A 21512-nucleotide genomic window follows, 5' to 3' on the forward strand; every position below is an offset into this window, starting at 1 on the left:
TGTGTAGTGTCTTGTGATACCATATACTATTCTGGTTGTGCAATTCCATACTTTAAAGGGTTCTTCATATATATCTTTTCTTTGTGTAGAAAATTCTGTGTGTTAAAACTGAACCATGTGGAAGTGAGCAGGAGGAAACCTATATAAATTAAAGGAGGAAAATAGTTTGATAAATTTGGACTCATTTTGATATCCTAAGAAGTGGTTCACTAGCCTGTATCAATGCAAATAAAGTTCTATTAGAATTTGAATCAATAACTGTTATGTTACCCTCATCTGAGAGATCTGAGCAACAATACTCAAGTCTTGCTGTGACAAACAAACATCGAGGAAAGATAACCTAAGGTTACTTGGCTTTGCCTTGTGCCTTATAACATATGGAGAGATATTTAATTGTATTTCCATTCTTTGTGCTATGCAATTATTTAAACATATACTGGTTACCATGCACTGTTTTTTTAAAAAAAAAAATGCTGCTTTTGCACACATGCACAGTCCCTTAGTGTTTCTCCATGATTTATTAGTGGATAACTTCACTCACGTTTCTGTGCCAGCCACCTGGGATTCTCTAAACAGTAACTGAAAATAACTGAAGCTTGAGAAAGTTTACTGAGGACACTTGCCTATGAGTTTTCTTAATTGCTATTCACTTTACTGTGTGGCGCTTGAGGGAAGACAAGCACATGATCAGCCTATTGATTCCACTCATTTTCTATGATTTTTTTTAAGCATTCAGTTTAACCCTTTCCCTTTCATTAAAACATTTCCACTTCACATTTAAACTGGTGCTGTTTTTGTAGTATGCAGTACACTAACTTTGTCTCTGTGAATGCGACTAATGTACCAGTGCTCATCAGTAACAGATTAATGCTTAATGCTCATCAGTAACAGAAATCTACTTATCCGTTATAGGTCAAACCCTGCATGCGGCTTAGCTGACTCAAGGTGCAGGTGGTTACAGCCCATATTCTTCAGGAGTTAAATTAGAGTGTTGATTTAATTTCATGCTCTCAATCAGAAGTACCATATTACCATATGAAACACTATTCATTTTGCATATTAAAGGGAAGTTGTTCAATCCACCCCACGACCCTTCCCTCATGCACAACTCCCAACTGTAGTTGGTCCTTCTGTAGCATTTGTGAAATTTTGAGTGATCTAAGCTGAGCATAAATTGGCTGGGGCGTGATCTTCATAGGTGAAAACAACAGGCAAGGAATGTGCCCAATTTGGCCGGAGGCGGGCGGGGAGCAGGAGAGGAAGACTGAGAAGCTTGGGGTAGTACTAAAGAGGAGAAGGGAGAGGGACAACTTACAGTAGCATCTCCTTCTAGCTGCACCCTCAGGATGAGGTGGGGGAGATGACTGGGTAGGAAAGAGAAGAAATACCTCAGTTCCTTCCCTATGAAGGATGAGATAAAAAGAAAAATGGCTTAATATCATCCTAGCACTAAGGGTAAATATGTAGCCACTGAGTTAATAGTGAGCAAAACATGAAGACTGAATTAAAATGCAACTGATCTAGTGCCCAAGTCTATTTTAATTGAACTAAAAGGCAGTTTTCTCATTGACTTCACTCAAGATCAAGCTCATAAGCTCTTCACATATTACTTTCAGATTTGTTGTTATTGTTAATGGTAATAATTCTGTGTATGCAAATGAAATTTACTAAGAATTGCAAATAAAAAATACTCCAATATTTATTATAAAAGCTACAGGGAAAATAACCAGGAGATAATATCTGAGGAATGAAGGTTACAGTTTTAGTAATCATGAATAGAATTTTAACTCAAGGGATTTCAATAGTGAGGAAGGTTTTTCTTTTTTGTTAGGCTTCCCAAACATTGGTTGGTTCAATAACTACACAATTTTACTAGTATTAAAATTAGGAGGTTCCCTTATGGTTCACTTTATTCAATAGAAACATATTCAGAAATATATGAACATTAAATTGGTGGGCTATACAGTTCAAGCAAAAGGTTTTCATACATCAACTACGTACAATATATACATGAAAAAGTAATGCAAATCAGACTTAATACACTGTTTTACTTCTCCAGTACAAATGGAATAATAGGAATATTTATACTTTAACTATAAATTTCTCTATAAATAGCATATCTATTACAATTGTTTTCATCTTGTCTTAGAGTAACTAGCTTTAGTCAAAACCATTCAAAGATAAAATTCCAGTATTTCTTATTTTCATGGCAATTCCAAAGATTATCCATTAAGTAACAGCAATGCTCTTTTCCCCTCCTTTGCTGGAATTATCCCTATGACTGCAATTTAGCATGTACATGTTTTGCATTAGAATTTTATCCTCTCTCTTTCACATCTCTTACCAGAAGGTTGAACTCAGTTGTGCTCTCTAATTTTTGGTTTACTCAGCTTTTCAAGGCTTTACTCTCATATGAGTTCCATTCCTGTAAAGGATTCACTCAGTGGGGCAATAATATTAAAACCTCTCTCTCTCCCTCTCCTGCTCCTGCCTTTGTATTCGTTTTTTTTTTTTTCCTCACTGAAACCATTAAATAGCTTATGGTTGGAAGGTTCCCAGATAATGCATAAACTCTCCTTGTACATCTCAGACTATCCTACTTATGCAAAAATTATGATTGTTGCAGGTGTAACTTCCAGCTGAAGAAATTAGAAAAAGGGAAACATACATTGGTGTTCTGCTACTGGTTCTGACCATGTAGAAAATTCTGAGATTACCCACAATCTCTATTGAATCTCCAAAGGTATTGACCTGAGCTGTACCAGCCAGGAAAATAATAGTCACCCTGAGGGAAGAATAGCATTGGATTAACAGCTAGATAAAGACAACAAGAAAATACCACGATTAGTCATTTTATTTCTGGCTATAAAATATAACAATGGGGGGGGGTGTTTAAAACAACACATAAGTTATTTATCTTCACTCAACCCACAGTAAAATACACAGGCCAAAAATACAAGTCCTAGAATACATGGTTTGTCCTTGAAAATTCCTGCAGAGAGGTATAGATAATTTGCTTGTTAACATCAAATAGGAACATCTTCGAGTCTGCTTACTCACAGCATCAGACATCATGACATTGACTTTTTTTAAATTCAAAATATAACAGTTTCTCATACACACACACAAACTTGGATACCGATCCTGCCCCGAACCTCATTTGCTAAATCCTATATCCACTGTTGCTTGTGCTTAGGACAAGAAAGTGAAATATGAATTCAAAGAGGCTGCAAAAGAAGTAGATGTGGAAATACAACTTCTAATGGGATGGGGAGAGAGGAGATACACGAATCTTAATAAAATAACTATGTTAAGATGACACTGAAGCCTAATTAAGCATGCAAAAGTCAGGAGATGCCAAATACAAGGCTGCACACACAAATTCGAGGCTGTACAGGCAACTCTGCCTCTTTGGGTATGTGTTGTGATACAGGCTTTAGTTATGCAGTAAAATATTTTTGTCTGAAACCTTAAATATACATGCTCAGGTTGCTAGCAAGTTATTTCTATGCAAGAGGGGAATAAAATGAAAGGATTAGTTGTGCTTGGGTTTACAATGGGTTCTTTTTTGTGCATTGTGATATGGTAGTTCCCTCACCACTGATCCGTATCATGAGCTGTACAAAATACGTAATCGTACTAAAATTAAGAATATGTTTTGAAATATTGTATTTTATATTTTAAATGCGTTTCCCTAGTATGAACTAGTGAATGTTTGCTTTATTGACTGTTTCACTATTTAGCTATAATAAAAAGCTATTGACACTTTTAGCTACAATAAAAAGAAAAATTGAAACCCTGACATACCTAGTCAAAACTTCACCTTTCTGAGACTTCATTCACTTACTCAACTGCCTTCTTTTCTGTTCTTGTTTCTGTGACTTCCTACACTTTGGTTTTGCTCTGCTGTTTGTGCTGCTATAACAATCTAAAACTCTCTTCTTCCAATCTACTCCCTCTTTAGAAATTGCCTTCAAACCTGTTGCGTAGTATTGGCCTGTATTGACATGACCTTGTGACTGCTGGTCCCACAAAATTGAGTTGTATAAGTTATATAGGCCACAGAGTTAAGGAACTAGTGGAGGTAATATATAGAAAGTGTTTAGTATGTGGTGGATATGTAATTAAAGTACCAGTACATTAAAATATTTTTCATGGAGCAAGGATTAATATTAATATGTCCTATTTTTGTGACCCTTATCTCCACAGTATTTAAGCACCTCAAAACTTTAATGAATTTACACTCTCAACACCTATAGGGGTAGGAAAGAGATAATATGCCCATTTTGCAGATTAGGAAATGAGGCACACAAACTAAATGATTTAACCCAAGCTCACACAGGGGATTATGTGGCATGGCTGGGAAGTGAACCCAGGGCTCTGTGTCCCAATCCAATGCCTTAAGCGCATGGCCTTCCTTTCTACATCATGGAACTCTGAAAATATGAGATTTCCTTTGTGTTTGCCACATGCATATGTTAGTCCCAATGATCTAATTATTCCCTAGTCTATCACCCAGTTAAGTATAGTTCCAGTTTCAGTTGCAACATGTACTGCTCGAGATCCTTCCCCCAATACAGCCTGCTTTTCAGTAAGAGGCATCCCTTATGCTATTGAACTACTCTAAAATGAAGCACCAATCAGAATTAGCTGACACACAATATAACTCATGAATGTTTCTTTCAGTGATATCCATCAACATGATGCCACCCACTGATTTGAACGAATGCTATAAATTAGACTAAGTTCCAGAATCTCCCAGCTGGGCACCAGAATCCCAGTGCAGGAGAAGTCAATGTTGACAAGTTCATCTACATGGGCTGCATCCAGAGTTCAAACTGTCACAGCAAACAAGGTGTTCTTCAACAAACAGGTCTTGCTGCCTCCTGCATGAAATCCATGTGGCCGGACGAGTTGCATCCGAGAGTGCTGAAGGAATTGGCGGCTGTGATTGCAGAGCCATTGGCCATTATCTTTGAAAACTCGTGGCGAACCGGGGAAGTCCCGGATGACTGGAAAAAGGCTAATGTAGTGCCAATCTTTAAAAAAGGGAAGAAGGAGGATCCTGGGAACTACAGCCCAGTCAGCCTCACCTCAGTCCCTGGAAAAATCATGGAGCAGGTCCTCAAAGAATCAATCTTGAAGTACTTGCATGAAAGGAAAGTGATCAGGAACAGCCAGCATGGATTCACCAAGGGAAGGTCATGCCTGACTAATCTAATCGCCTTTTATCATGAGATTACTGGTTCTGTGGATGAAGGGAAAGCAGTGGATGTATTGTTTCTTGACTTTAGCAAAGCTTTTGACACGGTCTCCCACAGTATTCTTGTCAGCAAGTTAAGGAAGTATGGGCTGGATGAATGCACTATAGGGTGGGTAGAAAGCTGGCTAGATTGTCGGGCTCAACGGGTAGTGATCAATGGCTCCATGTCTAATTGGCAGCCGGTGTCAAGTGGAGTGCCCCAGGGGTCGGTCCTGGGGCCGGTTTTGTTCAATATCTTCATAAATGATCTGGAGGATGGTGTGGATTGCACTCTCAGCAAATTTGCGGACGATACTAAACTGGGAGGAGTGGTAGATACGCTGGAGGGGAGGGTTAGGATACAGAAGGACCTAGACAAATTGGAGGATTGGGCCAAAAGAAATCTGATGAGGTTCAATAAGGATAAGTGCAGGGTCCTGCACTTAGGACGGAAGAATCCAATGCACCGCTACAGACTAGGGACCGAATGGCTAGGCAGCAGTTCTGCGGAAAAGGACCTAGGGGTGACAGTGGACGAGAAGCTGGATATGAGTCAGCAGTGTGCCCTTGTTGCCAAGAAGGCCAATGGCATTTTGGGATGTATACGTAGGGGCATAGCGAGCAGATCGAGGGACGTGATCGTCCCCCTCTATTCGACATTGGTGAGGCCTCATCTGGAGTACTGTGTCCAGTTTTGGGCCCCACACTACAAGAAGGATGTGGATAAATTGGAGAGAGTCCAGCGAAGGGCAACAAAAATGATTAGGGGTCTAGAACACATGACTTATGAGGAGAGGCTGAGGGAGCTGGGATTGTTTAGCCTGCAGAAGAGAAGAATGAGGGGGGATTTGATAGCTGCTTTCAACTACCTGAAAGGGGGTTCCAAAGAGGATGGCTCTAGACTGTTCTCAATGGTAGCAGATGACAGAACGAGGAGTAATGGCTTCAAGTTGCAGTGGGGGAGGTTTAGATTGGATATTAGGAAAAACTTTTTCACTAAGAGGGTGGTGAAACACTGGAATGCGTTGCCTAGGGAGGTGGTGGAATCTCCTTCCTTGGAAGTTTTTAAGGTCAGGCTTGACAAAGCCCTGGCTGGGATGATTTAACTGGGAATTGGTCCTGCTTCGAGTAGGGGGTTGGACTAGATGACCTTCAGGGGTCCCTTCCAACCCTGATATTCTATGATTCTATGATTCTATGTCTTGCTAATGGATGCAAAAAAAAGTCTTTGAGTTGAGGCAAAGTTCAGGATCTGTCAAACCTGTGTATTGGCTGTATGGCTTTACATGTCAGAAACCTGGACCATCTTACAGGCAGAGTTGGAGAGCTAGAGGCATTCCATATGCACTATCCATGCCAATGCTGAGTATACAGTGGTTTGATTTTGGGCAAAACGTCATAATCTCGCAGAGAACTGACCTTCCTTCAGTCAATCATATACAAAAGTGGCATTGTACGTCACCAGGGTGGACAAAAACACCCCAGCACACCATGCTCTCAAAGTCTCCTTTGACACACCCTGACCCTACCTGGCATTGCCTACAGGGCCCTCCAGGAGATTTGTGGATTCGCAGGAGTGAACTGAATCTGGGAACTTCACTACATGATGCCTGGTGCAACACCATCAACTGTGGTTACTTTGACTGCTGCAACAGTCCTTAGTAGACTAGACATGGATGATGATAATGATATAGATTAGATAAATTCCGTATTTAACCTTCTGTACTTTCCCTATCTGTGACAGAACCTGAGGTTCAGATTTTCTTTGATCCAATAATATTGATTGCTAATCAGCGTAAAGGTCTACTCCATCTCTAATTAACATAGTTGTAGCTAAATTTATATTGATTGTTAGTGACTGATGCTAACTAATACTGACCTTCATACTTAAGTGAATTTACAGTAGATGTATATGTAAAGGTAATCATTTTCAAACTTCATCTCTAAGAAGCTGTGAAAAGAGTAAGGAAGAACAGATGTTATTGTAGTGATCCCCTTAAGAATCATTGACAAAATTATTTCTTAAGTTCTCTTCTGCTTTTGGATATGTGATTGGTATTTTGACAATATTGCTGTTATGCCCAGACATACATGTTTACCTACAGATTTAACAAGTTCTTTCTTGTAGCAATTTTTATTCTTTCTCGTGGCTGTTAAAACTCATAACAGAAAAAAAGGCAGCTGTAACAAAGCCAAATTGTATTTATGACCTAAGAAGATGACAATATAACTTCCTGGCAGGTAGCATTTATAACATATGCTGTCAAGTAAATCTTTGTTTATAACTGGGATGGCCAAACAACCCAAAATGTTTGTCAATAAAGGGCTTTATAATTGTGTGAAACAAAAATCCCTTATAACATTCTGAAAGCTGAATTTAACTGGATGATGCTTTATTATTTTGTAATAGATGGTACCGTTGGCATGAATAAGATTTATTATGTTAGTCAAATGAAAGTGCATGGAATGAATACAGAAGTGTAACTGTCAGTACCTGCACAAGAAACCTAATTAAATGGTGTCTCACTGAAGATGATTTAAAATGAAAAGATAATGAAGCAAATCACATGAAATGTGTTTGACAGAATTTTTTCTGAAAGAATAGGAAAGGTCATTATAATTAGGGAAGTAGTCTTCTATGTTAAACTATTTTTAAACTAATTTATAACCCTGAGTTTAAACAAAAGAGTAAAAACAAAATGAAATGGAACATCATCTTAAATGTATTTTTGTTTGCTGGGCCCAGAAAAGGAAATCTTAGAGACACTTTATCTATAGATGGGATTGAACCTTACATCAAATCTGAATCTTCCCTGAATGCTGAACAATTGCAGGTTCAAATCTAAAGTTCACCACTCACACCTCTCTATTGGACTGAAGTTAGCCAAGACCCCCAGATTTTAGAAATATTTTCATATGGATCTGATTCTGGATGTGAACTTCATGACTAGGGACCTTATCTAATTTTAATAAATGTTCCATCCATGTAGCACATGCTGTGAAGTCAATGAGACTAAAGCATGTCCTTAAGCGCTTTCCTGAACTGGGAGAGGGACCTATGTGCATACAGTCAGAACTGAGTCCTACGCAACTTAGGCAAAACTCCCAATAAGTCATGAAAATCAAGGGGAATTTTGCCTGAGTTCAGGCATGGAAGATAGGATTCATAATTAAGGCTCTGTCATTTTGCTCATTGTGGCACCCAATCTTGGCAGGGGTGGAAGTCGTAATAAGACGGCTGTAAAACTTTAAGACATTTACAATCTTAGTAAGGCAGCAGTTGTTTGTTAATGATTTTTGTTGCCTTCCTGCACCTGCTCACCTAGAAATTAAAAATTTGCACACGATTAGCCTCTATCGGAATCTCATTTATAATAGGTTTGATTTAAATTTTAAAAAGATTTGGTCAAAATAATTTTAACTCACAGTTTCATATTTGCACACTGATGGAAAATCTACCTCCCATACAGGTGAACAAAGGGGGTTAACAGGAGTCTGAGTGCTCAGTTAGCCCACCTTGCTGCACCTAGAGGGTGTGTCAACCTTGATTTGTTGTTAGGCCCAGTTGGGGGAGCTTGGTTATCTTCATGAAAGAAGTGGAAGCTGCAAGGTGGATACAGAAACCCAGGAGAGAGGGAGTTCCTGCTCTCTGGGAAAGTAGATGGATGAAGGTCACAGGGAAGGAATTAATCCCTGTGTTGGGCCCTGGAAAGAGGGTAAGGCACAAAGAGGAAGTTCTGAAGGGTCAGCATCCCAGAACAGAAAGAAGGAAGTGGGAGAACCTAAGGGAGAAACCAGAGGCCTGGAAACCAGAGGAGAGACTGTGTTGAGCACAGGCTGCAGGGAATCAGCATAAGGGACTCAGATGGAAATGGCCTGGGGAAACAGCAGTGCATTTGAAGAAACAGGCCTACCTACTTAATATAGGGTCCCAGGGCCAGAACCGAGTGTAGAAGGTGGGCCTGGGTTCTGCAACCAGGCCCAAGGAAGATGTGTGCAAATCCAGTGTAAGGACTGCTGAAGTTGGAGCCTTAAGGCCAGGCTGAAGAATAGACAAGAGGTTGTTGGGATGTTTTTTGGACTTTAGTTGTACTTTTTGTTACTCCAGAAGAGGTGGAGATTAATCACGATCTGGCCAGAGGGCTAAGTTGAGAGAAGAAGCAGACCTCAACAGGCCTGGAGCAATGGTCACAAGGTCTATTACAGAGGACATAGCCGGCTATGCCACACCCTGCCAGAAGGGGGTATTCCAGGGGTGAGTCTACCCTTCTATATGCATGTACAAACATTTTATCCACCAGTTTCCATGTGGTCTGGTTCATCTGCACATCTACCAATGTGATATATGCCATCATGTGCCAGCAATGCCCCTCTGCCATGTACATTGGCCAAACTGGACAGTCTCTATGTAAAAGAATCAATGGACACAAATCAAACGTCAAGAATTATAACATTCAAAAACCAGCTGGAGAACACTTCCGTCTCTTTGGTCACTCGATTACAGACCTAAAAGTGGCAATTCTTCAACAAAAAAAAACTTCAAAAACAGACTCAACGAGAGACTGCTGAATTGAAATTAATTTGCAAACTGGATACAATTAACTTAGGCTTGAATAAAGACTGGAAGTGGATGGGTCATTACACAAAGTAAAACTATTCCCCTCTCCCCCCCACTGTTCCTCAGACATTCTTGTCAACTGCTGGAAATATCACTACAAAAGGTCCCCCCCGCCCCCTCCTGCTGATAATAGCTCATCTTACCTGATCACTCTCATTACAGTGTGTACGGTAACACCCATTGTTTCATGTTCTCTGTGTATATAAATCTCCCCACTGTATTTTCCACTGAATGCATCCGATGAAGTGAGCTGTAGCTCACGAAAGCTTATGCTCAAATAAATTTGTTAGTCTCTAAGGTGCCACAAGTACTCCTTTTCTTTTTGCGGATACAGACTAACACGGCTGCTGCTCTGAAACCTGTCAGAGACTGAGTTGAGGCTTTGAGTCAAACTTAGTTCTCTGGTTTGTTCTTGGGGCAGCACAATTTAACTGAGATCCACTGCAAAGTGCCAAGGTTGGCCACTTACCAGCCCTCTCCCATACGCTCTCCTGTATTCTGCCAGAGTTCCAGACAGGGCCATTGCTTCTCCCAAAATTCTTAAAAGATGTAGCCTCCTCCTGCCCTATCATAACATAGTCTAGAAATAGTTAATCAGCTGGTCGTTAATGTTTAAGGACAGAAGGGCTCATTATGATCATATATCTAGCAGCTCTGTGACTGAGGCGGTGCCTATAACATTAGATAGTCTTTACACTGATAGCCTCTGGAACTCCTGAGCAATTATTCTATGAGATTCACACACTTCGTGTAGGAAACTTCTGTGGGTAACATTTCTACCCATGAAAAAGTATTCTGGGATGCTATTTGCCTGATTTCATGTCTGGTGTTACCTTTATATCTCCCAACCCTTCTCTTTCCCTTCCTGGTGCATTTTTAACCGAACTGCGGTCAACTCTACTGTAGATTAAAAAATCAAAAGTAATTTGGACCAGTATATAGAAGAGAGAACTGGCATTGTGAGACAGCTGTCAATACTTCATTCACAGTAGTAAGAAGTGAAAATCAGTTATGAAATCAAAGGTCATTAAGAACAAAATACAGGATTGGAAACAGTTTCCAAGCAGAAGAAGTCTTCTGTTTTTCATTTCTCACCATGTTGTTTGCTCAGTAAAAGATGCATTTGGCAAAGAAGTGACTCTCAACAGGATATGTAGTGCAGGTGCTTAATTGCCTAGGACAATCACTTGTCTGTGAAATAAGGCACTTAATGGTACTGTAGCTTCAGCTGGTTTCTCCAAATGGCAATAAGAATTACCATTAGGCCCAAAGGTAGCTAAAATGCTTTTAGTTTTTGCAGGAAGCATAAAATGGTTTTCTGATTAATATTGCATAATTGAAGGTTACTACATAAATGTTCCATTATGCTGTGGGAACAGAAAAGATTAACTGCCAATTATCTATTGGTTGGTATGTTTAAACTCTAAATGGTAGAGATGGGCTTGAGCTGCAGAATATGGATCAGGGTCCAGAAGCTACCCTTTACCTCTCCACTTCCAGGTTTGTTTGTTTTTTTTTAATTATTCCAGGTGCTGGTTCAGTCCTTTATTGAAATAGACCATACTTGAATCATTTAGATTAATTTCCATTTCCAGATTTCAGAACCTCCTTCATCACATCACATCACACTTCAAGGGTGTTTGCTTCAGGTTCTCTGTAGACTACTTTGAATGCTACAATAAGGGCAATTTAGTGTATTGCTATTTTTCAAGTGCCTTGTACTGGGTTTGTATAGTTATGCATCACTACTAAAGTACAGTGCAGGAGTACTGGGATGATGTGAATGCAAAATCTCCTTTTTAGAGCATTTAAAAAGAGCTAATTAGTTACCATTCAGTTATATCATGAATGTTAGTAATTACTACAGTTAAGGTGTCTTTATACCTTCTATTCTCACTCCTGCTCATCATTTGCTGCAACATTCATCTTTAGGCTGACATGTACTGTCCTCAAGCTCTCCCTCTCACTTGAAGTTAGTTCTGATCTGAAATCAGGCCTAGAGTATCTGTGTCAGCTGCGGAGAAGCAATCTACAATTTGATTTGCCGAAGGCAGATGCTGAATTAGCAGCTTTCAGGCAGAGACCTTGAAGCTAATTCAATTTTTCAAGTAAGGGTTCAGTTCTATGGCCCTGATCCTCAGCTGGTGTAAAGCTATAGATAGATATGAAAAATAGGTTATGTAGGTCTAATTTCTTATTAGAATGTTTATTTGGAGCTAATCTGTCAAAGAGTTAAATTTGCTGTCACAATTACTAAAGTTTAGGTCAACAACAAAGCTAAAGTTTTTGATGTTTGCCCAGAATAAACTGAAAACAGGAAAAACTACACTCTAAATGTCTCTAGATTTAACTTTTGTTCATCATGTAGTTATGTGCATGAATATTTATCCAGAGATTAGTCAATCCATGGAGATTATAAAAATGAATACTTCCTAGTTGAGCTCTAATTTGACTACTTTATATCTTTTCAGCCAATTTGATAATCATAAACAACAAAGCAAAGAGAGCTTCTTTGCTGGCAGAGCATTTGAATAATTCTATCTGTCTAAGGGCCTGGGTACCAAGGTGAGACAATTTTTCATCTAATCTATTTGAAAAAATAAACAAATTAAACATGGGTATTTTGAAGCACAAAAGCAAAGTGCACATTTGCTCTTGTGCCACTCCTCTTAAAGCTGGCATCATATGCAATACAAATGCTTCAGACACCAGACTAGGAGCATAGGTTTAAATAATAACTCGAAGGAAGAGTGCCATCTGCTGAACAACCTACCACCACTTCTTAAAGCACCTAGTTTTCTTTCCTTTGTGATCTCTCATCCAAAGGCTGACAAAGCCTAACTGCTTACATTGTAAGAACTGATGAGATGAAAGTACAAGGTGGTATGGTTGCAAGAAAGTAGGTAGCTGAGAGTCTGAAGAAAAATCTGCCTAATAAAGCAAAAACTACATGTTTCTTCTTAATATTTTGGCACATTCTCTCTCTTCTGCCCCCCACCTCCTTAAAGTTCTTTCTGTTTGAAAAGGATTCTTTATTTTACATATGTAAGCAGAGTCAGGATGAGCTCCACCCTGACATCTGGTGGTGAGGTGTGGCAAGTTGTGGAAAAGAACTTCAGGGGCTGATCTCATTTGCATAGGCACACCCACCCCACCTAGAATGAGGCCATAGCTGCCCAAATGGTCACTTTGGCTGCTGTGGGATCCCCAGTGTCTCTGTTATTGGGGCAGGAAGAATAAATTGTTATTACCCTGATTATGGGAATCAAGGACAGTGGAACTGTACTTGGCCTTTTGTTATGATGGAGGGACTCACCATCAACTAAGTAGCACTCGCTAGGCAAGGGACATGGGTTCCAAAACTCTGTGAACTGAGAAGGGTTGGAGACAGGTATTAATACTTGGTGGCATGGGCCCCTTGGTGAGGGCCTTACATGCTAATTGCACTGTCTCTTCTCTTCACTGTGGAATATCAGAGCTAATTTTGATTCTATTAGGAGTCTAGTTACAGGCTGCTGAGCTGAATTCACTTTGGGCTAATGGTGCACCAGCACTGAGGTTCCCATACTACAAGCTGAAATCACAAAAGAGCTAAACTTTCTAAGAGCTGAAATCACTGAGTGTTGTGTTAAGTAGTTGGGGAGCCTGAAGATATATGGTGGAGCAGTTTGCGGGACGGCGAGCAGAGCGGCTGGTGGAGCAGAGCAGTTTGTTGGATGCCTAGAGCAGCCCATGGGGCGGCTGGCAGAGTGGAGCCCCATGGAGAGGTGGGGCCATCAGCTTTGGACCACGTAAGGTGCCCCTTAACCCACCCCACCCCCATCTCTACCCAGGTTGGGAGGTAAAACTCTGCAGATAAACTTTTGAAGTCTGCGGCTGCCCTGACCAGGGACAGAGACTTTTGGGTTGTTGGACTTTTGGGACTTTGGGTGATTTTGGGTTGCTGGACTCAAGAACTAAAGGGAAAGGACATGCCCCAATTTGCTTGTGGTGGGTTTTTTGCTCATGGGTTGTGTTATGAATTCTGTTGGTGGTGTTTCCCCAACATAATGCCACATTATTTCTCTCTGTTATTAAAAGGCTTTTTGTTACACTCAGACTATGTGCTTGCGAGAGGGGAAGTATTGCCTCTTGGAGGCGCCCAGTGGGGGTGGTATATATTTGTCCCAGGTCACTGGGTGGGGGCTCGAGCCGGTTTTGCATTGTGTTATTGGAATGGATCCCCTAGATATTGAACCCGGCCCTTGTTGCTGCCAGCTCTGACAGGCAGAAGGATTACACGTAGAAGAAAAGATGGGAAACACAGATAGAGAAAGTACTTGTGCATTCTGAGAGTACAGCAGGTAAAGATAACAATGCATCCATGTGTAGTAACCACTTAAACTGTGAAGAGACCATATTTCATATTCCAGAGTTGGGTGATTGAATACTTAAAACATGATGGATCTATTTTTTTCTTTTCAGTCTCTCCTGCTGTCTTCTTTTCTTCTCTCTATGAATGACTCAGTTATGCTGCCCAGGAAGACTTTTTGTGTTGATTGTTTAGAGGGAAAGTATGTACTCTGTCCTTGTCTCTTGGCTCCAACATTAATGCTGCACTGTCAACACATTGCCAGAATGGTCCAGCTAATGCAGCAGCAATTGAAATCTGCCATCTGGGTATTTTTCCGTGTCTTCTGAAGACAACTGATGTGACCTACTACACTGAGAAAAGAGCTGTTACCACCATAGTTATAATTCCCAACACACACAGTAGAGCTGCAGTTACAACCACAGACTCACAAAAACAGCAATCTCTTCCCACCAAGACAATTAGTGTATCCTCTAGCCATAACACTTATAAAAGGGAGGTTGGTTTGTTTTGTGTCTCCCATAGCAATGCCTTTTGCTTCTTGTTTACTATATGAATGAATAAATTTGGTCTTTAAGGGAAGATATGCAGATTTTTGGCCACTTCTATAAATGGACAACCTAGTTAATGACTGACTTAGCTAATGTTGAGACTCATTATGCTAATAGTCATTGTAATTAATCTATCCAGTAGTAGAATTATTGCCTCACCATAAGTTAACTTTACTGAGAGGGCAGTAAATTAATTGTATGTGAGGCATTTCGCTTTTCCTGTAAATGAGATGCTGTTCACACACTTTGTACACGTATGCTGACATGACTTAGAATAGAAAAGGACAACGTGAAAAAGGTGGTTGCTTAATAAGGACTCAGCTATTCACATCCATTAGCAAATTAAAGACTACATGAATGGTCTCCTAATTTCTACCCTGCTTCCCCGCACTTTTCTATATTAGTCATGTCTTTTATGTGTTCTGTTGAAACTTGACACTCAATTCTTTGTAAACAACTAATAGGTTATGGTGAATTGATGTCAAAGATGAATCATTGGCTATCTACTTAGATAGTAAAGATGACTCATTTGCTTCTCACCATGAATTGGACTTCTGTTTGAGTTGCAGCTCTTTTTAGAAATTAACTGCAGTACATAGGCTATTAATAATGGCAGACTATCGATCCAGCTCTCACTGTTAATAATTAAAGGCATTAGTTATATTTAATAGTTATCTGATTGTTCACTGACACCTCCAAAAACAAAAAAACCTTTGGAATTTTATTGGACATCAAAGCTATTATTTATTTAGGTTGCATATTTTTATATCCCTTGATACAAAAGATGAGGGAAAATATCTCTCCTGTTCATTGAGGTAGACTGGTCAACTGCCTTCCACAAATCAAAAATGTTGTTCCCTAAGTCCTGTCCCCAAAAGGATTTTAAAAAATAACAAAAACCCTAACAAGGCGGCCCCTTAATACAAGCATGGTAATACACACAAAACACTGAAGAGATATTACTCCAAGAGAGCGTGTCACCAGTCTAGTTTGAGTGTAATGAAATAAGTGGCAGGCATTGACCAGTCACAACTGAGATGCATTTAAAATGTGTATAGTGTAAAAGTGACAATTCTCCTTTAATAAAAAGAAACATTGTTTGTGTGAATTTGCCAGTATGGGTGTTTTTCATTGTCACAATTAGCAGAAACAAATGGGAGATCAATTTTGATCTGAATGTCAGCAGGTGCAAAGAGGTGGGTTGTCCATTTTCCCTACTAAAGATAATTATATTCAGTTGAAAATATATTTAGCTTTCCTTTACATACATATAAGCCCACATGTGTTTGCTGTTTTGACCAACAAACTTTCATTACCTACTGTAGCATTGTACAATAATGACCCAAAATACTATGGGTGAAATTCTGGCCACACTGAAGTCAATGGCAAAAAACTTCTTTGACTTCAATAAAGCCAAAATCTCACCGTATGGCTCAAATCCTCTACCTTACCGCAAGGAAATCTCTATGGAAGTCAGTAGGAGTTTTGAAAATTTCCTACCTCTTTGCTCCTAAAAACAGAAAGCAGAATGATTGTAATTTTATCTGTCCTCCTATCCAAGTAAAATAAACAACCAAATATTGACAGAGTAATAGAACTATGAGCAACAAGCAATATGAGCTTATATATAGTCTAAACAATGGCCCATTGAAGTCAATGGAAAGCCTCCCATTGACTTTATGGATGTGATCCAATACCCACTAAAGAACAGATTTGCCAAACTTTATTACTTTGATAGAAATATAGAGTTAGTAGAGGAAAGGAAAGTTGCATATAAAATATTTAAAGTTTAATGTATACCATTTGGCAATATTTCTCTCAATTATTTTAAACAGGAATGGAAATCAACATAAAGCTAGGTATGGTCTAAACTTTCAGTGGTACAGATCAGTGTTTCTCAGTGGCCAGCCCTTGAGATCTCCCTGACACAGTTTAGGAAGGCAGCAAGCCAGTCCCTGATATCAAGAAAAGTTGAGAAACACTGGTATTGAGCACCCACTGTTCTCATTACTTCAGTGGGAGCTGCAGTTGCTTGTATCTCCGAAAATAAGGCCATAAATTATTTTGGTACGCAGGAGGGGTATCTGTGGGCTAAGTAACCAGATTAAGTATAATTACATTACATACTATGTGTTTTTGCTAGTAGAACCCTTACCGTATCTGGCACTCCTACTGCAGAAATTCTTAACACAGGGATCCATAACACAATCAGGGTATGTCTACCAGCAAAAAAAAAAAGAAAAAAAAAAAAGACTCTCAGCTGTGAGTATCAAAGCCTGGGTGGGTCAGTTGACTTAGTCAGCACTACAGGGCTAAAAATTACAGTGTAGATGTTTGGGCTCACAGTGAAACCTGGGTTCTGAGACCCACCCTGCTCACCATGTTTCAGAACCTAGCTAAAACCTGAGCCCGAATGTCTATGCTGCTATTTTTAGCCCTGTAACGCGAGTCCAAATGAGTGGATCCAGTCACTGAGACTCACTGCTGTGGATCTTTTTCTGATAGGTAGACATATCCTTAATCTCCCTTCTTAAAGCCTTAGAAAATGGTGGAGAAAATATGCTCTTATACCGGGAAAAGTGTTAATCACTTAAGACATGCATTGGTTAATGTACCCATTTCAAACACTTTTAGGCATAATTCTGTATTCTTTGCATGCACAGTACTCCCATTGGCTCCTATAACTACAATAGGACTACTCACGTGGTACACTTAAGCACAGGAAAAGTATTTTGGTATCCTTCAGGATAAAAGGCACTATATAAATGTAAGGTATTGTTTTATATGGGGGTGATTGAGGAGGAAAGAGCTACAAATTTAACAGTAAAGGGTGGAAAAATTTAATCAATCAAAAGGAAGCTCTTCCTTTCAAGGTACCTACTCAAATTTAAGGATTAATTGCCTCAGAAGTACTATAGCTGAATTATAAAAAATACCTAGTTAACTTTATAGCCATTAATAATGTTAGCTATTCAAGATAAGACCAAAAGTATAAAATGAATTGTCTCATTCTGTAGATTGTAAAATGATAGAACCTAAGTGTTAGGAAAGAATTATTCCCTCAGCTACCGTATTGTGAAATCCTGCTACATTCATTATGAGTGTCAGTTTTCTTGTTGCTGTTGTTGTTTTTTTTAATCTTCCCTTGAATCAGCAGATAATGGTATTGCTGTGTATATTAGTGGTCTCTGTGGGATTACAAGGCATCTTAACAGTCTAACTTAAAAAATATGGAATGTCAGAAACAATATTGTCTTTCACTTTCAAAAAAAAAGTTTTATTTTTACTTCCAAGTTGTGTTTGAGACTCTAGTTCAGTTCCAAATTAAGTATGGAATGCCATATAGAACAAAAAGTTATTGGACTATTTAGACAAAATGTCTGATCCAGCATAGCAACTGTAATATTTTTATGGGCCAAATTCTGCTGTCCTTATTCAGGCAAAACTTCAAAAGAGAACATAAAGAAATAAAGTTTAGAGAGAACTTTACAAAAAGCCTTCTTCATCATTTTATCATGTTCTTTCCTTTCCCTGTTTGTGGCAGCATGTGCCAGGACACAGACTGCCTGTTGTAAACACACCTTTCAGAAAACCATGTGCCATTTATTATAATTAAAAAAAGTCTGTATATTAGTAGGGTATAAATACTTCATTGTGAAATATATTCTAAATATAGTAAATATTGCAGTATGATTCTTGGTGTTCAGGTATTAAGGTGCTAAAGAAAACATTAATATAACTGTTTAGTTTCCAAAGTATTGTTCAGCAGAGAGATCTCACAGTTTGTTGTGGTTGGGGATAGAGAAGCACCTGAGGGGTGACGATAATGTGATTACCTCATTGTTAAACACACACATAACAGATATTGGTCACATTGCTTTGTGCACTACTGGAAGGTGCTCTGGCAATGAGCACAGTAGAAGAACGTATATAGAATGGAGTCAAATAGAATTGCTTGGAGACTTGAGTTTGGAATCTCCAAATGAACATCGTGTTTGTCTGTTAATTCTTGGTGCTTATCCAAACAGATTGTCATAAGGTTTACTAACACTAAATGTTAACCTCGTGACACTGATTTTGGAGAAAATTGGAAAGCAAGGGAGAAAGAGCATACAGTTCTTGTCTTGAATGGTAGGCTTTTATGTTGGAAGTGCTTTTATTTTGCTTTTATTTTGAGAATAGTCATTTTTTAGCCTATGTAATTTCTCAAGGAGCATTCCACAGTCATTTTTGTTTTTATTAGATCTTCTTGGCTGCCGCTGAATCAAATATTTCCTAGATTATAGAATCATAGAATATCAGGGTTGGAAGGGACCTCAGGAGGTCATCTAGTCCAACCCCCTGCTCAAAGCAGGACCAATCCCCAATTAAATCATCCCAGCCAGGGCTTTGTCAAGCCTGACCTTAAAAACTTCTAAGGAAGGAGATTCTACCACCTCCCTAGGTAACGCATTCCAGTGTTTCACCACCCTACTAGTGAAAAAGTTTTACCTAATATCCAACCTAAACCTCCCCCACTGCAACTTGAGACCATTACTCCTTGTCCTGTCCTCTTCTACCACTGAGAATAGTCTAGAACCATCCTCTCTGGAACCACCTCTCAGGTAGTTGAAAGCAGCTATCAAATCCCCCCTCATTCTTCTCTTCTGCAGACTAAACAATCCCAGTTCCCTCAGCCTCTCCTCATAAGTCATGTGTTCCAGACCCCTAATCATTTTTGTTGCCCTTCACTGGACTCTCTCCAATTTATCCACATCCTTCTTGTAGTGTGGGGCCCAAAACTGGATACAGTACTCCAGATGAGGCCTCACCAATGTCGAATAGAGGGGGACGATCACGTCCCTCGATCTGCTCACTATGCCCCTACTTATACATCCCAAAATGCCATTGGCCTTCTTGGCAACAAGGGCACACTGCTGACTCATATCCAGCTTCTCGTCCACTGTCACCCCTAGGTCCTTTTCCGCAGAACTGCTGCCTAGCCATTCGGTCCCTAGTCTGTAGCTGTGCATTGGGTTCTTCCGTCCTAAGTGCAGGACCCTGCACTTATCCTTATTGAACCTCATCAGATTTCTTTTGGCCCAATCCTCCAATTTGTCTAGGTCCCTCTGTATCCTATCCCTGCCCTCCAGCGTATCTACCACTCCTCCTAGTTTAGTATCATCCGCAAATTTGCTGAGAGTGCAATCCACACCATCCTCCAGATCATTTATGAAGATATTGAACAAAACCAGGCCCAGGGCCGACCCCTGGGGCACTCCACTTGACACCGGCTGCCAGCTAGACATGGAGCCATTGATCACTACCCGTTGAGCCTGACAATCTAGCCAACTTTCTACCCACCTTATAGTGCATTCATCCAGCCCATACTTCTTTAACTTGCTGAGAAGAATACTGTGGGAGACCGTGTCAAAAGCTTTGCTAAAGTCAAGAAACTATACATCCATGCTTTCCCTTCATCCACAGAAACAGTGATCTCATCATAGAAGGTGATTAGATTAGTCAGGCATGACCTTCCCTTGGTGAATCCATGCTGACTGTTCCTGATCACTTTCCTCTCATGTAAGTGCTTCAGGATTGATTCTTTGAGGACCTGCTCCATGATTTTTCCGGGGACTGAGGTGAGGCTGACTGGGCTGTAGTTCCCAGGATCCTCCTTCTTCCCTTTTTTAAAGATTGGCACTACATTAGCCTTTTTCCAGTCATCCGGGACTTCTCCCGTTCGCCACGAGTTTTCAAAGATAACCATGAGTTTTCAAAGATCTGTTGTGCTTTTATGTTTACATGCTGCCCCAGCTATCCCTTCCCTTACACCGACACCCAAATACACTTAACTTTTCTAGTCACTTTAAATTCTCCTGCAAAAAGATGCTTAAGTGAGGAGTTCAATATGCTTGAGGATTCAAACCTTTAAGCTTTCTAGGGGTTCTTCCATGAAAAAGTAATCTGAAAATGAGGTACAGTGCTGCTTTCGCTCTTCTCTCCAGCCTGGATAGGGCCCTCCTTGTTGCTCTCTGAGGTCCTGACCCAAAACTCATTGAAATAAAAGCAAAGATTTTCAGTGACTTCAATGGGACTTGGATCAGGCCCTAAGTGCTTAGTTACTACAATATATAATACTTACCACAAACTCTTCAACAGTATTATTGACAGTCCCATCCTTTTTCCTGCTGTACATTCTCCCCTCACCTACCTTGATTTTTCTCCATGGACACCCCTCAGGAAAGGCAAGCCCTCCTCTCCAGCTGACCAGATGACTAGTTGTTACACATCACTTAGAGCACTAACCCTCCCACCCCCCAATGGAACAAGAATATTGGGAGGGAGGGAAAGAAGGAGAACAAGGTAGGCCAATAGTATGTCTACCATATCATACAGCCAGGTTTCAGTGATGCCAGCCAAAGCAGGGTTTCAGGCTACAAGGACGATTATTGATGAAAAGTGACTTGACTACTGATATTGTGTTGAACTTGTATACCGTCTTTCACCTAAGGATCTCAATGTACTTTACAAACATTACCTTTTTAAGTGTCACAACATGTTTATAAATTAGATAATTAATAAGTCCCATTTTACAGAAAGGTTGTGACTTATCCAAGCAAGCTGGTATACAGCATGGCAGTGGCAGAGCCAGGTCTCTTGGGTCTGGCATGTGTTCTAAACACTGGACCACACCATATTGTTTGAGTTTAGTGAATAAGAAAAGACTTATGTAGGGATGCTCACAGAATATCTTCTGTTGCATTATTC

The sequence above is a fragment of the Eretmochelys imbricata genome, chromosome 4 (genome assembly GCF_965152235.1).
Source record: "Eretmochelys imbricata isolate rEreImb1 chromosome 4, rEreImb1.hap1, whole genome shotgun sequence".
In the NCBI taxonomy this organism is placed as follows: Eukaryota; Metazoa; Chordata; order Testudines; family Cheloniidae; genus Eretmochelys; species Eretmochelys imbricata.